Below are 17,300 nucleotides of genomic sequence, written 5' to 3'. Positions count from 1 at the left end.
GTGGCTACTTATTATTGTGGTAAAATATACATAACATAAAATTTGCCATTTTAACCACTTTCAAATGTACACTTAATTGAGTGGCATTAAGTACAATGTTGTGCACCCATCACCACTATCCATTTCCTGAACTTTTTCATCATCCCAAACAGAATTCCTGTACCCATCGGACAATACCCCATTTCCCCCTTTCCCCAGTCCCTGGGCTTTAAAATACTTTTAATTATATTTTTTGTAGGGAACAAAAATAGCTGAATAAGAATATATAGTAAAAGTAGAATCATGTTGGCAGAATATGAACAAACATTTGGGAATTCCTGGGTGGACAAGGCCCTATAGCTCCCGGTTCTTGAGTGCATGTGCTTTCTTTTAATAGGGACAACCATGAACCCACAAGGGTTTGCTTTTTGTTTGGGCTGGGATGGAATGGAGTTAGTTGCCCAGCACTCAACTTGCACTAATTAACTAAGCACAGAAGCCTGTTGATCTCGAACTCTGTGCTTCTTTTAACTGGCTTTATTTTAGGTGTCCTGTTGATATTGGGTTTAGTTTTTTAAAACCTACTCAAACCCATTTTTGAAAGTAGTTGGAATAAACCTTTAAAAAAAGTTGTTGCTTGACAAATATTGGAGGGAGTCACAGCAAGACTTTAGAAAAAAGATTTGAAATAATTCTCCAAAATGCCCCAAACTATTTGTTTCTGCTTTAATGTTAAATGAGTCTAAACGGTCCAGCGACATCATTTCTAGTTGTAAAAATGTTTGTGTAACTTAGAGGAGCCTTGTAATAATGCAAGTCATCTGTTTACAGCTGCATAAAATTGTCCAGCTTGTGGTTTGAGGACACATTTTTCAGTGAGAACATAAATGTCAACTGGTGAACTAATATAAAGTTTCATTCATCATCTAAGAAAAATCATTGTTATACATCAAAACTGTGGTTAGGAATACATGCATGGTCAGGGATGTTGGGAAAATTTAATAAAAGCTGAACAGTGGGAGATCCTTCATATTCTTTCAAGATTATTTTTTCTCTTTCTTAAGACTCTTGATTTTTCTTGTGTTATGACTTTCACCAGAATGAGTTTATCAACTTGTAGTAAGGAATTTATGGCTTCCTTGGATTGAAAAGTCCCTTTGAAATGGTAAATAAAGACAATTCAAATGAGCAAGATTTGGCAGAAAATTCTCCCTCTTTAGAAGATTCCTGCATTCACAGAATTTCAGAATATTGTTTCCTATTAATTCCAGTGAGGCAAGTGAGAAAAGGGTTCCCCTCCTACAATATGTTCTCTTCTGAAATAACAATATAGGCCAGTGTTTTATCTGGTGACCAAATGCTATTTTGCAGTCCACATGTGATTAGGGATTTCTTAGAAAATGTCCAGTGAATGGTTTTATCAGTGATTCAGTGATGTCTGGGGAATCCTCTCAGAGTTAGTAAAAATGGAAACTGTCCAACTATTCCAGAATTACTCAGTCATAGTCTTTACATTAAAAGCTGTAGGTTTAATAGCACTTTGGTTGATTCTGATATATAATTAGGTTTGGGAATCACTAGGATAAACACATATATACACACACTTAAACACTCATGCAAACTAAGATATTGCCAAATTTATCTGAAGTTCCAGGAGAACATAATTTTATACTTAACATGAAAATAAAATTAATGATAGGTTCTTCCTTAAAATTAGGTAGTCAGTTCCTGTTTGGCAAATCTAATCAATACTTTTTTTTCCTTCTTTTTGTAATCAACATCTTTTGATGTTGAACACCATTGAAGTTTAGAATCCTGAGTGTCTAGAAGAACTACTGTTTTCCATAGGAGAGATCAAGGTATTGGACTAGCATTTGATTTAGCATCAATGAACATTTGTTGTGTGCTTAACTGTAAATCAGGGATTTTCAAATATATTGTCATTAAATGTTGACATCAACTTTGAGAGTGGTATTTCTTTTTTTTTTTTTTTTCTCATTTTACAGTAGATAAAACTGAGGCCACTCTGGGTCTTCTTGCTTGGAATCATGTTTTTTTCCATGGTTCATGTATAATAATGAATCCTGCCTACTTATTTCCCTCCACCTCCAAAAGGAGTACTGCTATGTACTGTATTCATTAATTCTTCATTCAAATCTCTTGGAACATCAGGTCCTACACTAGGTCCTGAGGCAAATAAAAAGATGAGCCAAACTGAAATAAATTCCAAAAGAGCAAAGGGTTCTTTCCATGGTACCCTGAGAACTCTGATGTGTTAGATTATATTTGACTTGAATGTGGTCTTAGTGTAGCTGGCCCAGCTCCCAGGAAAATAAGATCATGGGCATTTTCCTTGTTGAGATGGGTCAGAAGTGTCACCTTTGCATATGGACCTGACAGTATTTACCTAGCACCTCACGATGCTACACTGTATAAGAAAGGGCACAGAATTTAGGCGTAGAACTGACTACTTCTACCAGGTAAAGGAACCCCAGTAAATCTCATAAACTCAGAACTGCCACATGCTGGTATATAAAATTAAGGGAATAATTATCTTCCTCCAGGATTATAGTGAGGTCTCAAAAAGACCTTATTTGTAAAACTGCTTGTAAATTGTAAAATGATAATAATAGCTGCCTCTTACCTCCATCTGGGAGAAACGTGTAATTCAAAGGAGATAGAAAAAGCCACACATTTACATAGCATTTTTTTAGTTTACTAACACTTTTTGGTTAACTGAGTCTGTTTATAATTCTCTTCTAACTTTAGGCCATTTTTGTTTTAAACAGTTATATTGAGGTGTAATTTACATGCCATACAATTTATGTATTTAAAGTACAATTCAATGTCTTTTAGTATGTTCACAGAGTTGTTTGACCATTGCCACAACCAATTTTAAGACATTTTCGTTGCCCACAAGAGAATACCCCCCAATAAATCCCCTGCACCCCTTAGGTGGCACCTCTCAATGTCCCCACAACCCCCAGGCTACCACTAATCTACTTTCTGTCTTCATAGATTTGCCTATTTTGAACATGTCATATAAATGGAATCATACTATAACGTGAGCTCCTTCCTGCCTGGCTTCTTTCACTTAGTATAATTAATGTTTCTGAGGTTTAGCTACATTGTAGCATGTATCAGTACTTTTTTTTTATTGCTGAATAATCATTCACTGTATGGATATATCACATTTTGTTTATACATTCCTCCATTGATGGGCATTTGGGTTGTTTCTCCTTTTTGGCTGTTATGAATAATGTTGCTATGAACATTCATGTACAAGTTTTTATGTGGACATATGTTTTCATTTCTCTTGGGTACATACCTAGAAGTGGAAAACATATGGTAACTCTATATTTAGTATTTTCAGGAACTGCCAGACTGTTTTCCAGCATGGCTGCACCATTCCACAATCTCACTAGCAATGTATGTGGGTTCCAATTTCTACACATCCTCATCCACACACATTATTATTGTCTGGCTTTTTTATTTTAACCATCCTAGTTGGTGTGGAGTGGCTTTGATTTGCGCTTCTCTGATGGCTAGTGACGTTGAACATCTTTTCATGTGCTTATTAGACCATTCTTTCTTGACTTTTTCATGATACTTTGCTAAGGGAAAACTAGATAGGGAAAGAGGAAAGTCAGTTTTGAATAGATTCCCTAGTTTCAATGGTGTAGAAAAATACTGAAAATGTCAATTGAGCCCTTTGCTCTTTTAGAATTTATTTTGGTTTGGGCTTATCTTTTTATTTGCCTCAGGGCCTAGTCATGTAATACCTGATGTTTCAAAAGACTTGAATGAAGGATTAATGAATACATAGCTTCTTGGGGGTGAAGGGGAGTAGGTATGCAGGGACTTACTATTCTACCTGCTCATTTAATACCCACAAAAAAAATCATACACCATTCAGATGTTAATAACACACAAAAATGCATTGGTGGAGGTGATGGACATCTTAAATATTTTAACCGAAATATTTATTAACATATGTCAATTCTACTTGTTAAAATATACAAAATATACTTTAAAAATCATATTAATACATTGTTTCTATATTTTATTAGGGTACTCTTTCATTTTATTCTCAAGTACTCCTAAAAGAAGGGTACACTGATAGACACTTTTCATGAGTTAGTACATTTTTGTTCTTTCTTTCTCAAGTTGCATGGCAGTTTTTTTCCCCTGTGTAGCCACGTGGAAAATTATCTTCATACTCTACAGTTACAAGTCAATATTGAATTCTTAAGTATCTGTTGTGTTTTTGAGGCTCACTATATTGACCTCAGGTTGTACCATTTTGATCTTGTATTATGGGGAAATGGTGGTAGCATTGAGAGAATGAGGGAAGTCAGCTGGATTTAGAAAAAGAAAATTACTCCCATCTGAGGATTGTTTGAGACTGGTGGGGCGGGCACGTGGAAGTGGGCAGTGCAGTGATTCTCAGACATTAGCGTGCATCTGAACCACGTGGAGGGCTTGTTGAAACAGATCATTGGACCCCACTCCTGGAGTTTCCGATTGATTAGGTCAGGGGTGGGTGCCCAAGAATTTGCATCTCTAAAAGGTGCCCACCCAGGTGATGCTGCTGCTGCTGGTGTGGGAGCCCCAAAGGTTTGGAGGCCTTTGGAAGTGTAGGACTGGTACCTGCGTGAGGGAGGGGCCAGGCTAGAGGTTGGCTGGGGCATCCAGGTGCTTAGTGGAGCTGTGAAAGTGGGGAGGAGCCAAAGGGCGGGGCATAGACGAGTGGTGAGGATAACATATAGGGATGCGGTGGGGAGGGGTGGCTGTGGGGAAAACAGCCTCTAAGAGCTAGAGAAGGAGTGGGCAGAGGGTTACAAGGAGACCTAGGCCAGTGGGCCCACAAACTCCTGTGTAAACATTCAGGAAAGCAAGGACATGGCCAGTATTGGTTTCAGGGGAGGGACTTAGTGGTCACCCTGCTGGTAGGTGTTGTAGTTGTGCAGGCTTGGCTTTTCCACCACCCTTTCTGTAAGGCCAGCATTAGCAGGTGGTGGGACGTACTGCTTGGGGCCACAAGGACAAGCGTGGCCTTCCCTTCATAAGATAAGGGAACCCCTTCAGTCCTTCAGGCCGTAGTCCCAGGGGGCATGACTGACTCTTCTCCCTCTTACTACCTGTCACTGCTAATCAACCTAAAACCAAGGCGAATTTTGCCAACTGGAACTAAGATTCCTTTGTGTAAGTGGTGACTGTCATCTCCAAAACTGCCATTTGCCTCCTTTTGTGCATTTGCCTGCTCAGCTTAATAGCTTTAAAGATTTACGCTACCATGCAGCTAGTCTTAGCATAACTTGATATAAGCCGATTCTGAGAGTGGGTGCTGACACCTGGAAGCGTTTTGACAATCCACGAGGTGAAGGTCAGAAGGTTTGCTGAGGAAAAGAAGTCCAGGAAGAGTGGCTGCCCCCTCCAGCCGGGCCCTCTGAAAGTGAGCTGTGTTCTACCCTTCCTGCTGGTGTCACAAAGTCGAGACAAATATCCCCTCATTTTATTGTACATTTTATAGTAAAGGAATCCTCTTTGTGTCTGAGGATGTAAAACATTTCTCTTAGGTTTCAGAAAGAGGCCGAAGTCTGCCCCTAGGTGTTTTCTGTTATCATTTGGGGCACCTACTGTTAGCAGAGAGAGAAATGATTTAATATTAATGGTTGAAAATCAACTGCCAGGGTCTGCCTGTGACTCGCTGTGTGGTCAGGAGCTGAGTAGCAGCTGCCTCCGTTAGACTTTCCAATTTGCTCTCCATCCCACTCAGCTCTTTGCACATATCAACATTCCTGCTGGCCCCTGTAGGCTCTGGGTGTGAGATTCCTCTGGGTAATGGATAGGACCGTTGAGGAAGTATTTCACAAGCCTCCCTGCATCAGAGGAGAGGCAGTGTCTTGGAATCCCCAAGACCACCCCCAAGTTCAATGATTTGCTAGGAGGACTCACAGGATTCAGCATACAGTTACTTGTACTTGTGGCTGTGATTTATTACAGCACAAGGATGCAAAGGAAAATCAGCAAAGGGAAAAAGTGCATGGGTGTCACAAGGCATGAATTTTGTAATCACACTGACCTGGGACTTCTAATTACCCATGTGGCCTCGGGCAAGTTACTCAGTCACTTGGTGCCTAAGTTTCTTTACCTAAAAAGAGGGAGAATTTATAGCCACCTCTTAAGGCTGTTGTGAGAATTAAACAAGGCTGGCCTCCCGCCAGCCCTGGGCTCATGGGTGCACACCCACCTGCATTTCTGTCACATTGCTGTGCTTACTGGTCCCAGAACGCTCTTTCCTGTTTCAGTTTCCTGGCTCTTGAGGGTGCTTTTCTCTCTGCTTTGCATGTCCAGATTTTCTGTTAGTCGAAGGAATGTCTACTCATATTATTAAGACCCAGTTCAAAGACTTTGTCTGTGAAGACTCTCCCAAGCCAAGCCCCTCAGACAGCGTTGTCCACTCTCTCCTTTGTCCCATCCCAGGTCCATCGTCACCCACATCCATATCACAGCATGCTGGTTGCAGTTACTTGGTGCTCCAATAGACCGGGATGGTTTGGTGTTATTTGAATGTCCAGTGTCAATCAGAGTGTTCAATGGGGAGCAGCTCAGGGGATGTGGAGGGGTGAATGAATGGACAAGCATCGGGTTGGACTAGAAAACCCAACATGAAATGGATACAATGTCAGCAGAATAGGTCCCTGCCCTCAGAGCAGAGCTCACAGCCTAGAGGAGGAGACAGATAGTGAACAGGTAAACACAAGCATACAACTAGAGACTGAGAAGTGACACAAGGAAAACATAGTCTGGTCCAGCAGCAGGTGCAAGGGAGCCAGAAGTGGGAGAAATTGGAGGTCCGAACGTTGATGCCCTGGGCATTGTGGGGCTGTGGTCTGGAGTGTGGGTGGTGGGGGAGGTCTGCAGAGCTGGTCAGCCAGGCACCACACCACAAGAGCCAGGAGTCCTCCAGATGAAGGTGGACAGCGGAGCAGAGGTTACCAGCACCTTAGCTGCCGAGTGGCAGGACTGCAGGGAGATCTAAGTAGACACTTGGAAGGTTGCGAGCCAGGCAGACTTGGGTCACGGAACGCAGGGTGGATTGAGGATATTACTAGCAGGGGAGCTGAAAGACTGAGCTGGATCTAGGTCCTGTGTCTTAGCTTGGGCTGCTATAACAAAGTACCTCTGACTCGATAGGTTGAAAAACAGACATTTATTTCCAAAGTTCTGGAGGCTAGAAGTCCGATGCCTTTCCCTGTGAGCGCATGGTCTTTCCTTGGTGTGTGAGTGTGGAAAGAGAGTGAGAGAGAGAGAGAGTGCACACCAGTGAGCCCGCAATCTCTCTTTTTCCCTCTTCTTGTAAGGACTGGAACCCCATCCTGAGGTTCCTGCCCTCATGACCTCATCTAAACCTAATTACCTCCCCAAAGCCCCTCCTGCAAATACCATCACATTGGGGGGTAGAGCTTCAATATATGAATTTCGAGGGGGACACAAACATTCAGTCCTTAAAAACCCAGGCCAATAAATATTTGCTGAATAAATAATAATTATGACAAGCACTTTGATAGCACTTTGGATGGGCCACGACCTAAGTGTTCTGCATATATTCATCAATCTTACCAGGTAAGTGCTATTATTATTTCGTGTTTACAGATGAGGAAACCCAGGCCCTGGGGGGTTAAACGATTTGCCCAAGGTCACACATCTAATTAAGTGTGAAGCTTGGATTCAAACCCAGGCAGTCTGGTTCTAGGGTATAAGTTAACCTTGCGGCCTCTTAATTTGGAAGTAAACTCTGACATTATTGGGCATCTATCATATGCTAGTACCTGAGCAAGAAGAGGTGTTAGAGATACAAGGAGCACTGTGACATCATGCCTACCTTTGAGGCCATCTCAGAATGCTCAAGGAGACATCATTTTTGGATGTCCATTAAAATTTATTGGGACCACTAAGAAGCTTTCACCATTCTCTTGTAACTGTGGTCTATAGAACCATTGACAGAGGGAAGTGTGTTGCTATTTCAAATGTGTCTGGTGGCTGAACTGCTCACCAAAAAATATGGTTTTTAGGAATACTGGGCTGATGCATCTAATTAAAGTGTACTATTTATTTTTGGTAGAGTGTATAATATAACGAGGATAACTTCAATGGTGGTAACAGGTGTCCTAAAGTTTATAATATTATAATAGCAGTTGAGAACATATAAAACCATTTATGTACAAAAGAGTTTTTTTAAAATAAAAATAAATATAGATATTTTGGAACTATTTTGTATGAAAATTTAAAACAAAATGACTTAAAGATCTTATGGTGTTTCAGGATCTTGACAGGGGGTCGTGTGGAAACTCAGTGGACCCAGGAAGTAACTTCCATTTCTGGGATGGGCGTGTCCAGGGCAAACCCAGCCCACGAGCGGGAGGAAGGAGGACAGTGAGCCCTTGGTGGGAAGCTGGCTTGGTGATGGTGGGGTGTGGCAGCAGGAGCAACAGGGATAATGTGTGTGTCCAGCTGACTCTCAACACTTCTCCCCCAGTGTTGTCCTGACCAAGTTCCCAATTCTGATGTGAGGAAGAATCTGCTCCTTTCCCTCCTTTCCCAAAATTGCAGAACAGAGGTGACGGACAGCCCCCCATCCAGTGAACAGCCAAGCCCTGCTTTACTTAAACCAGCTCCTGCCAGCGTTGTGAGTTCTGTGCTCCCGGGCAAGAGAACTGCCAGAATCCTACCACTCTAGGCTCGAGCAGAAACAGCATAAGCACAATTTTTCCCAACAGTAATAGGAGCAGTTTCTCCTCACATAAGAAGTTGAAAGTGTTTTATTTCTTAGAAATGAGAGTACTTGAGGAATCCATGAATTATTATATAGGCAAGTTATTTGGGAGGGGCAGTCAATTAAGTGGTTTTTGTTTTTGTTTTTTGTTTTTGTTGAGAGACCAGATCTTGCTATATTGTCCAGGCTGGAGTGCCATGGCTATTCACAGGCACGATTGTAGCGCACTGCAGCCTTGAACTCTTGGCCTCCAGTGATCTTCCTGCCTCAGCCTCCCAAGTAGTGGGGACTATAGACAGGTACCACTGCCCCTGGCTCAATTAAATGATTTTAGTTAACTATTCAGTAACAGAGGGTAAAAATCTGGGAGAGAAGGAAAGAAGTGAAGGAGGGAGGGAGGATATCTACTGAATGCATATACATTATGAGAGTATTTAAAATGACGCCTGCGTTGTGTGTGGTCTTAGTCCACTTCTACGGATGTTGAAACAGAGGTTTACAAAGGTCATGTAACTTGTTCAAGATCACCAGGTGTTACGCAGTAGAGGTGGGATTCGAATCAAGTCTCCTTTAAGCACAGCTCTTTTTCCCTTGTCATGGGGTTGGTGTGATTGGGGACCCACGGGAACGGGTGAGGCTGTCTTCAAGGTCTCGTGGCAGGCGAACCAGGATGTGGATGCACAGAAGCAGGAAAAGGCAAGAGGCCCTGCAGCTAGGGGCTGGGCAGATGAGCTGTTTCCAATGCGTATCTCGTTGGGTGGGCGGACAGGATTGCAATTACACATTTGGTGGCATCCAGCTGAAGGTAATAGTTTAAACCCAGTAGTGAGTATGTTCTGTGGATGACTCTGAAGAGCAAAGGCTAGTTTGGGCTAAGTGGGGGTGAGTCTAGAAGAGCCATAACTAATCTTTTTTAACTCTTTGGTAATTCTTTTACTCATGTAGTCTGCTTTTGTTAGTGGTGCAATCCCCAACCCCTGGGCCACGGACCACTAGTGGTCTGTGATCTATTATAATGGAACCGGGCTGCACAGCAGGAGGTGAGCAGTGGGCAAGTGAGCTTCATCTGTATTTACAGCCGCTCCCCATTGCTCGCATCACCGCCCTAGCTCCGTCTCCTGTGAGATCAGTGGCGGCATTAGATTCTCATAGGAGCACAAACCCTACTGTAAACTGTGCATGCAAGAGATCTAGGTTGCACACTCCTTATGAGAATTTGTCCGAAACTATCCCCATCTTCCCCACACCCCGTCCTTAGAAAAATTATCTTCCATGAAACCAGTCCCTGGTGCCAAAAAGATTGGGACCATGTTTTAGTGGGTCATCTGAGTAGCAAGTATGTAAACATATAGACATGGAAATACAAAGGAGGGTGGAAATGAAATGCTTACAGAAGGCAAATGGTTTGTTTGTAGTAGAGCTAAAAAAGCAAAAATAGCTGTTTCCTGGACTCTTTTAGTTAAGGCTTTTTCCAGCTCTCTGAAAAGCAGACCACACCCTGTGAAATAGCCTGTGTAGGCCATTAGTTCATTTCCATTTTTATACTTCTAAACCACAGTAACAGTTAAAATACCCACTAAAGAGGATGTCTACTGTTTTCTTCCAGAAGAAATAAAGTAGAAATAATTAGTTCAAAGGAAATGTCAGTTTGATCTGTGGATTCTTATGTTCAATTTTAATTATCCAGAAAGAGAACTTGATTGACTATCTTGACTTAAAAGTTTTTTTAGATAAGTGATTTTTAATCAATAGTTGTCATTGTAAAGAATTTCTAGAACTCTAAGGGAATTAACCAAATAAATGCATACTTCTAAAGAATTTCTACAATTATAAAGAAAATGTCATATAAGTACATATCTAGAAAGAGTATTTTAGCGAGATTTATTCTTTTTTCTGGGTTGTTGTCCTTATATGCCATTATGAGGGAGTCCACACAAAGATGACAATTTTTAAAAATGAATAAATAAATTAGCCAAACAATCTCATCTATGAAAGAAAAGCAAATTCTTTCTAATGTTTGCTAAGGCAGAATAATTTTCCTAATGAAAGACTCCATTTTATTTTTTGTATGAGATCATCCTAGATAAGAATCACTTTGTAAGAGTATATGTTAAATGCATCAAAAATTCCAATATAAAATGAAACTTTAAAACATGCCCTTTATAAAATATCATGTCACTTTCACTGCAGTGCAACAACTTCCAATGGGTAACAAGTTTAACTTGATTTTTTGTTGTTAGCTCAAGCTTTGTTTTTTATTTGAGAGGGTTACTGTATAGTAATTTTTATCCCACATCATTAGAAATACAATTCATTGGAACAAAGACTGTTGTGTAAGAGTAATTACAACTTCCTGTCTGATTAAATGAGGGCTGTATTGGACCTTTTCTCAGAGGTGGCAGCTGTAGCCAACCAAGTTCAGCCTGTAAAACAATTCCTGGAACTAACTGGTACTAATTGTTTGTAGAACAACCAGTGGGAGTAATATTCATGAACATTATGGAAATGAAATATTCCAAGGCTGAATGTTTTATCCCTTGTTTTTCACCACTTCATTGTGGTCAGATTATATTAATTACATAGTCAAGCCAAGTGAAGTGGGAGCTCTTAGTCTTGTAAGAAAACTTAACCTTTATCTATTTAGTCCTCTCATGTTACAAATGGAGAAATGGAGGCTTAGGGAGTAGTTGAAGGTTTGTTTAAGTCACTGAACATCAAACATTTTTGCTGACATATCCCTGTCAGATTTTTAAGCACATCCTATTATATATATGAATATATTAATTTATCAATGTTATACCTTAATACAATATAAAATATGTTAGGTCTCAAGGTAAATATTATGAATATATAATATAAAAACATAAATGCTAAAAAAAAATTCTTTTTGAGACAGGGTCTTATTCTGTTGCCTGACCTGGAGTGCAGTGGTATCATAGCTCACTGCAGCCCCCAGCTTCTGGGCTCAAGCAATCCTGCTGCCTCAGCCTCTCCAGTAGTTAGGGCTACAGGTGTGTACCACCGCACCCACTAATTTTTTTTTTTTTTTTGGGACAGAGTCTTACTCTGTCGCCTGTGCCTGGGCTAGAGTGCAATGGTGTCATCATAGCTCACTACAACCTCAAATGCCTGGGCTCAGGCAATCCTCCTGCCTCAGCCTCCCGAGTAGCTGGGACCACAGGTATGCACCACCACGCCCAGCTAATTTTTCTGTTTTTTGTACAGATGGGGTCTTGTTCTTGCTTAGGCTGGTTTTGCATTCCTGGCTTCAAGTGATCCTCCCACCTCTGACTCCCAAAGTGCTGGGATTACAAGTGTGAGCTACTGTGCCCGGCCAACACTCACATTTTTAAAGGATGAGAGAAAAAGGGGAAATAGATGGCTTAAGACTCTCTTCCCTCATCCCAAAGATTGTCAGCATGTGCCACCCACTTTGGGGACCACTGATTTAGGTCCTTGAGGTAAAAAGAAATGAAACTTGCTATTGAGGAAAAAGAAAATCTGTAGAAGGTTCAAGATTTGGGGGAATGGGAAAGGGTTTGGGGCACTTATTCACTGTGGACATCTAGGTTAATCAGAATTACTACATAATTATTCCTTCTTCTATTTTACTTCCCCTTTGTATATGAGTTTGTTTAGACAGAGCAGCATAACTCCTATATGTTGCTATAGTATATCAAATAAAAAAATAATAGCTTGAAGAAGTTGGTGTGGAAGGAGGTGTATAAGTCAGAACTCTTTCAGAGGGACAGAAAGTCAACTACAATTAAATTTCACAGAAGTCAATTTATTAGCTTTAATAAAAGTATAACTGAAGTCTTCTAGGATGACAGTGGCCTCCGGCATAGCTGGATCCAGAAGCTCGAGTGATGTCACGACATTTCTTTTGGTTCTGTTTTTCTCAACTACTCATGAAGAAAGAGCCCTCTCCACGTGGCAGGGCTCACGATTGCCACTGACAGCCCTCACTTGCTATCCGCCCCGGTTAGTGACTCCAGTGGAAAGAGAGCATTTCTGTCCTAAGGTCGTATTTTCATTCTTGGGAAGACAGGTTGGCCCAGTCTGGATTGGGTATCCCATGGCCCATCAGGGGGGCCACCATGCTGGGTGGTCCACATTTACCACCTGGACAGAGGGCAGGAAGCTTCTCAAAGCCACGGGGGAGACTCTCACAAAAAAAGGGTGAAGAGGTAGATTCTGAACATTTCCAAGCAATATATTGACCTGCTAGCAAGGAACATGCTGGATGTTCCTTAATTAATTAATTAATCTTTGCTTTGCTATTGACCCAGGCAAGAAGTTTACAGCATTTAGAAATGCCTTGCCATAAAATGACAACTGGAATTCCTTCCTCATTTGTCAAAGCACAGTCTTTTAGAGAAAGATATTTGTAGAAAGAGCAAATCTGCTTCTGATTTTAGTTCATCCAGAGGCAAGCAGGCTTTTTGAACCAATTATTACCAGACCTTGAGATAAATCACCTCATGCGCCATTAGTTCTTGAAGGATTAGCGGCCTCAAAGATTTATGTGCGGATTAATTGGAGAGCGTCCGTTAGATCGCTGTGTTTAAAACCGCCGTCATTCCTGCAAATCATTTTCATTAGTGCTTTATTCAGAATTCGTTAGCCTTACATAATACTGACATTGCAGGGAAATCCGAAAGACCTTTTCTTTATTTGTTCGTGGTTTTTTGGCCTCTCCCCTGCCCCACCGTGGTGTTTAATAGGTCTAGCTAGGGATACACGGAGCATCTAAAGGAACAGCAGCTTCCAGCAGAGCAAAGAATAGTTCATCTGCTTCAGCTGAACAGTGACCGAAATTTACAAGACCTTGTACTGAGAGAGACAAGATGAGGTACAAGAAATACATGGCTATTCTGGAAGCAGCAGTTGGTATCACCCCACTTAACAAAAGAGAACTTCTACCTGAGAGCCGAAGACACGTGAACCTTTGGCAACACCCTGGGTAAGCAGAGGAGGGTGGAAGCTTCTTGCTCTAAATGGAAATTACTTTTTGGCTGTTTTGGGGGCCCAGGTAGAGAAAAGGGTCAACTCTCCCATGGGGATCATAGATGCTGAGTTCTTCACTGAGAACTTGTTTCTTGGTGGATATGGCAGTCTCAAACTGATTTAAAAATAGTAAAGGAATTCTTGGATAATATTCTTACACCCAAGAACAGGAAGTAATGGGTGTGTCTAGAGCACATTTTTCCAATCGAGATATTTAATTTTCTGATTTTAAAAGAAGTTTTTGCATGGTCTACAGTTGTAGCAATTCTTAAGAATGAAGAAAATGTGCCTTATTATTTTTTCAGCATTGCAGATGTTTTTCTGGTTAAAGTGTGTGTGCAGACTATGCTTCCAGGAGTATTTCCAGAAACAGCAGTTTTCACTTCACATCTCTTTCTGAAGCCCCACTGATTCACCATATTGAAGAACGGTTTCGAAGTTTTTTCCTCATGGCTATAGACTTCAATTCTAAAGTTCTCTGAAGTCCTTCTTTTGTGTTTTTTCCACATTGACGAGAAGTTGAATTTAAAGTGCCTGTATGGTAGACAGTATTTTTAGGGTCTGAATTTGATTTGTAAACTGAATGAGCCACACAGTGGCACTTACTGATCAACTTATATCCATGTAGCAAATGATATTTCTTTTTGATAATTAGAAAATTCCTAGCTTATTTTTTATCATATAAAAAATACACATTGACTATAGAAGATTAAGAAAATACAGAAAAATAAGGGGGGAAATCACCCATAATTCCATCTCCCTAAGAGAACTAGGATCATTTAAGTCACTAGTTCTCAGTGGGGCTGGGGGTGGGGAATTCTGCCCCCTAGGGGACATTTGTCAATGTCTAGGGGCATTTTTGGTTGTTATGACCCAAAGGTTGCTTCTGGCATCTAGTGGGTAGGGGGTCAGGGATGCTGCCCAACATCCTCTAATGCACAGGACAACTTCCCACAGCAAAGAATTATCCAACCCCAAATATCAATAGTGCTACTGGCGAGACATTTGATTTAGATAAATTTTCTTCCCATCTGTAAAAAGTACTTTTTATTAGAAACAAATTAGCTATTTCTTTGGGAAGGTTTTGGGATGCCTTAGAATGGAATTCTAAGGCAACATTATTATTGTGTTCATACTATTATTATTATTTTACTGGTGTTCTCCTGAAAGTAAAAGGAAGTGTGTCTATGTATGGAGGAGGCAAGGGGCCTATAGTCTGTAGGAGTCCGTGTGGGTTAATGTTTAGCCAGGGTATGAAAATCATGTTGTAATGACTGAATTGTGATTCTCCAAGAAGCCGCTGCAGATTGGGCATACCGTAGCCTGGACCTTGGTTTCCAAATGATAGCAGTTTAGAGCTGGGAAGACCTTTCGTCAGGGATGGGAAACAGGTTTCATAGGGCGTGCAGGTGCCAGTTGATGGCTAGGCTGGTTGGCGTATCCAGCAAGGAGTCACCCTGAGGCCAAGCCTGGGTTTAGTGGGAAAGGAATATTGCAATTGATGAGGGATGTTTGTTCTGAACATATAATTAGGGAATTGGGGAGCTGCAATGCATGGCCTTATATATTTACCATTCCTGAATTCTAGGTTAGTCTTTGCAGTTTACCAGTGGGGAAGTCAGCCTCATTTGAATCATCATGATCCAGGGCTTGGCCCTCAGACAGTAACTGGATGTTCTTAGTTTCTGGCTCAGGATCCTTCATGAAGGGTTTCACCCTAAACAAGCTCACACGGTTCAGATGTGTAAATTGATTGCCAGATTACTAATTTCTGTTTGGAGATAGCCTTTTCTAGCAATTGGAATGAGTAAGTATCCCAAGTAGAACCATCTCTGCCTCTCATTTCCCCAAATCAAGCCAAACAGAAGTCAAATTATTCATTATAAAGTCATCCTTAATAAGAGAATTTGAATGTGCCTTTTTTTTTTTTTTTTAAGAGAACATTTTTTTAAGCCTGATAAAATAGCACTGCATCAGAGGACAGAAAAGATCTTCCTGGTGTCTGTAATACTTTGAGTTCTTTGAATACACACAGACAAAACATTGCTTTGCTGATCTCCAGTTTTTGTTTGCTGGGTCCCTTGGCACCTGACCCGGCCTTCCTTTGGACATATTTATATCCCTCACTAAGCTTATAGAAACTCTCCTTTATGGGTATCTTAGGAGGGTTTATCTCCTATGGAGATGTATTAATGTCTTTCTTTTTTTTTTTTTCTTTGAGACAGAGTCTCACTCTGTTGCCCAGCTAGAGTGCCGTGGTGTCAGCCTAGTTCACAGCAACCTCAAACTCCTGAGCTCAAGCCATCCTCCTGCCTCAGCCTCCCGAGTAGCTGGGACTACAGGCATGCGCCACCATGCCCAGCTAATTTTTTCTGTATATATTTTTAGTTGTCCATATAATTTCTTTCTATTTTTGGTAGAGACGGGGTCTCGCTCTTGCTCAGGCTGGTCTTGAACTCCTGAGCTCAAATGATCCACCCGCCTCGGCCTCCCAGAGTGCTAGGATTACAGGTGTGAGCCACCGCGCCCGGCCGAGATGTATTAATTTCATTAATCAGTTCTGCATCTTTTAGAGCCACCTTGATATCTTATTTCTCAAACTTTAACATGCATATGAATCAGTCTGTTAAAATGCACATTCTGATTCTGCATTTCTTACTAGCTCCCAGGTGGTGCTGATGGTTCAGTCCATGAACCACACGCTGAGGAACAAGCACCCAGAGAAGCACTGTCCATCACAGCCTACTTGCTGTCTCTTAACCTTGTACTTTCTGACCGGGTGTGGTAACTCATACCTATAATCCCAGCACTTTGGGAGGCCAAGGTGGGAGGATCACTTGAGGCCAGAAGTTCAAGGCCAGCCTGAACAACATAGTGAGACCCCATCGCTACAAAAAAATAAAAAAAATTAGCTGGGTGTGGTAGTGTGCGCCTGTAGTCCCAGCTACTTGGAAGGCTGAGAGAGGAGGATCACTTGAGCCCACAAGTTTGAGGTTGCAGTGAGCTATGATGATGCCAGTGCACTCTAGCCAGGGTGACAGAGTTAGACCTTATCTCAAATAAAACAAAAACAAAAACAACCCCCCCACACAAAAAAACACAAGTTTGCACTTTCTGATCTTCCCGATGGCTTTTAGTTCCAATACATCCCCTCTTGGCAATTGTTAAAGATAACATTGGCTGGGCCTGGTACAGTGGCTCACGCCTGTAGTCCTAGCAAGGGAGGATGGCTCAAGGCCAGGGGTTTGAGACCAGCCTGGGCAACATAGAGAGACTCTGTCTCAACAAAAAATTTAAAAATTAGCCAGGCATGGTGAAGCATACCTGTAGTCCCATCTGCTCGGGAGGCTGAGGCAGGAGGCAGGAGGATCACTTGAGCCCAGGAGTTCAAGGTTGCAGTGAGCTATGATTGTGCCACTGCACTCTAGCCTGGATTATTAAAACATAATTGGAAGTCAGGTGATAATCCAGTATTCAAAACCTCAAGGAATATATTCATTCCCCTTCTCTCCATCTTTAGTACTTTTTCTTA

The sequence above is a fragment of the Eulemur rufifrons genome, chromosome 7 (genome assembly GCF_041146395.1).
Source record: "Eulemur rufifrons isolate Redbay chromosome 7, OSU_ERuf_1, whole genome shotgun sequence".
Taxonomy (NCBI): domain Eukaryota; kingdom Metazoa; phylum Chordata; class Mammalia; order Primates; family Lemuridae; genus Eulemur; species Eulemur rufifrons.
This window is presented reverse-complemented; position numbering follows the sequence as displayed.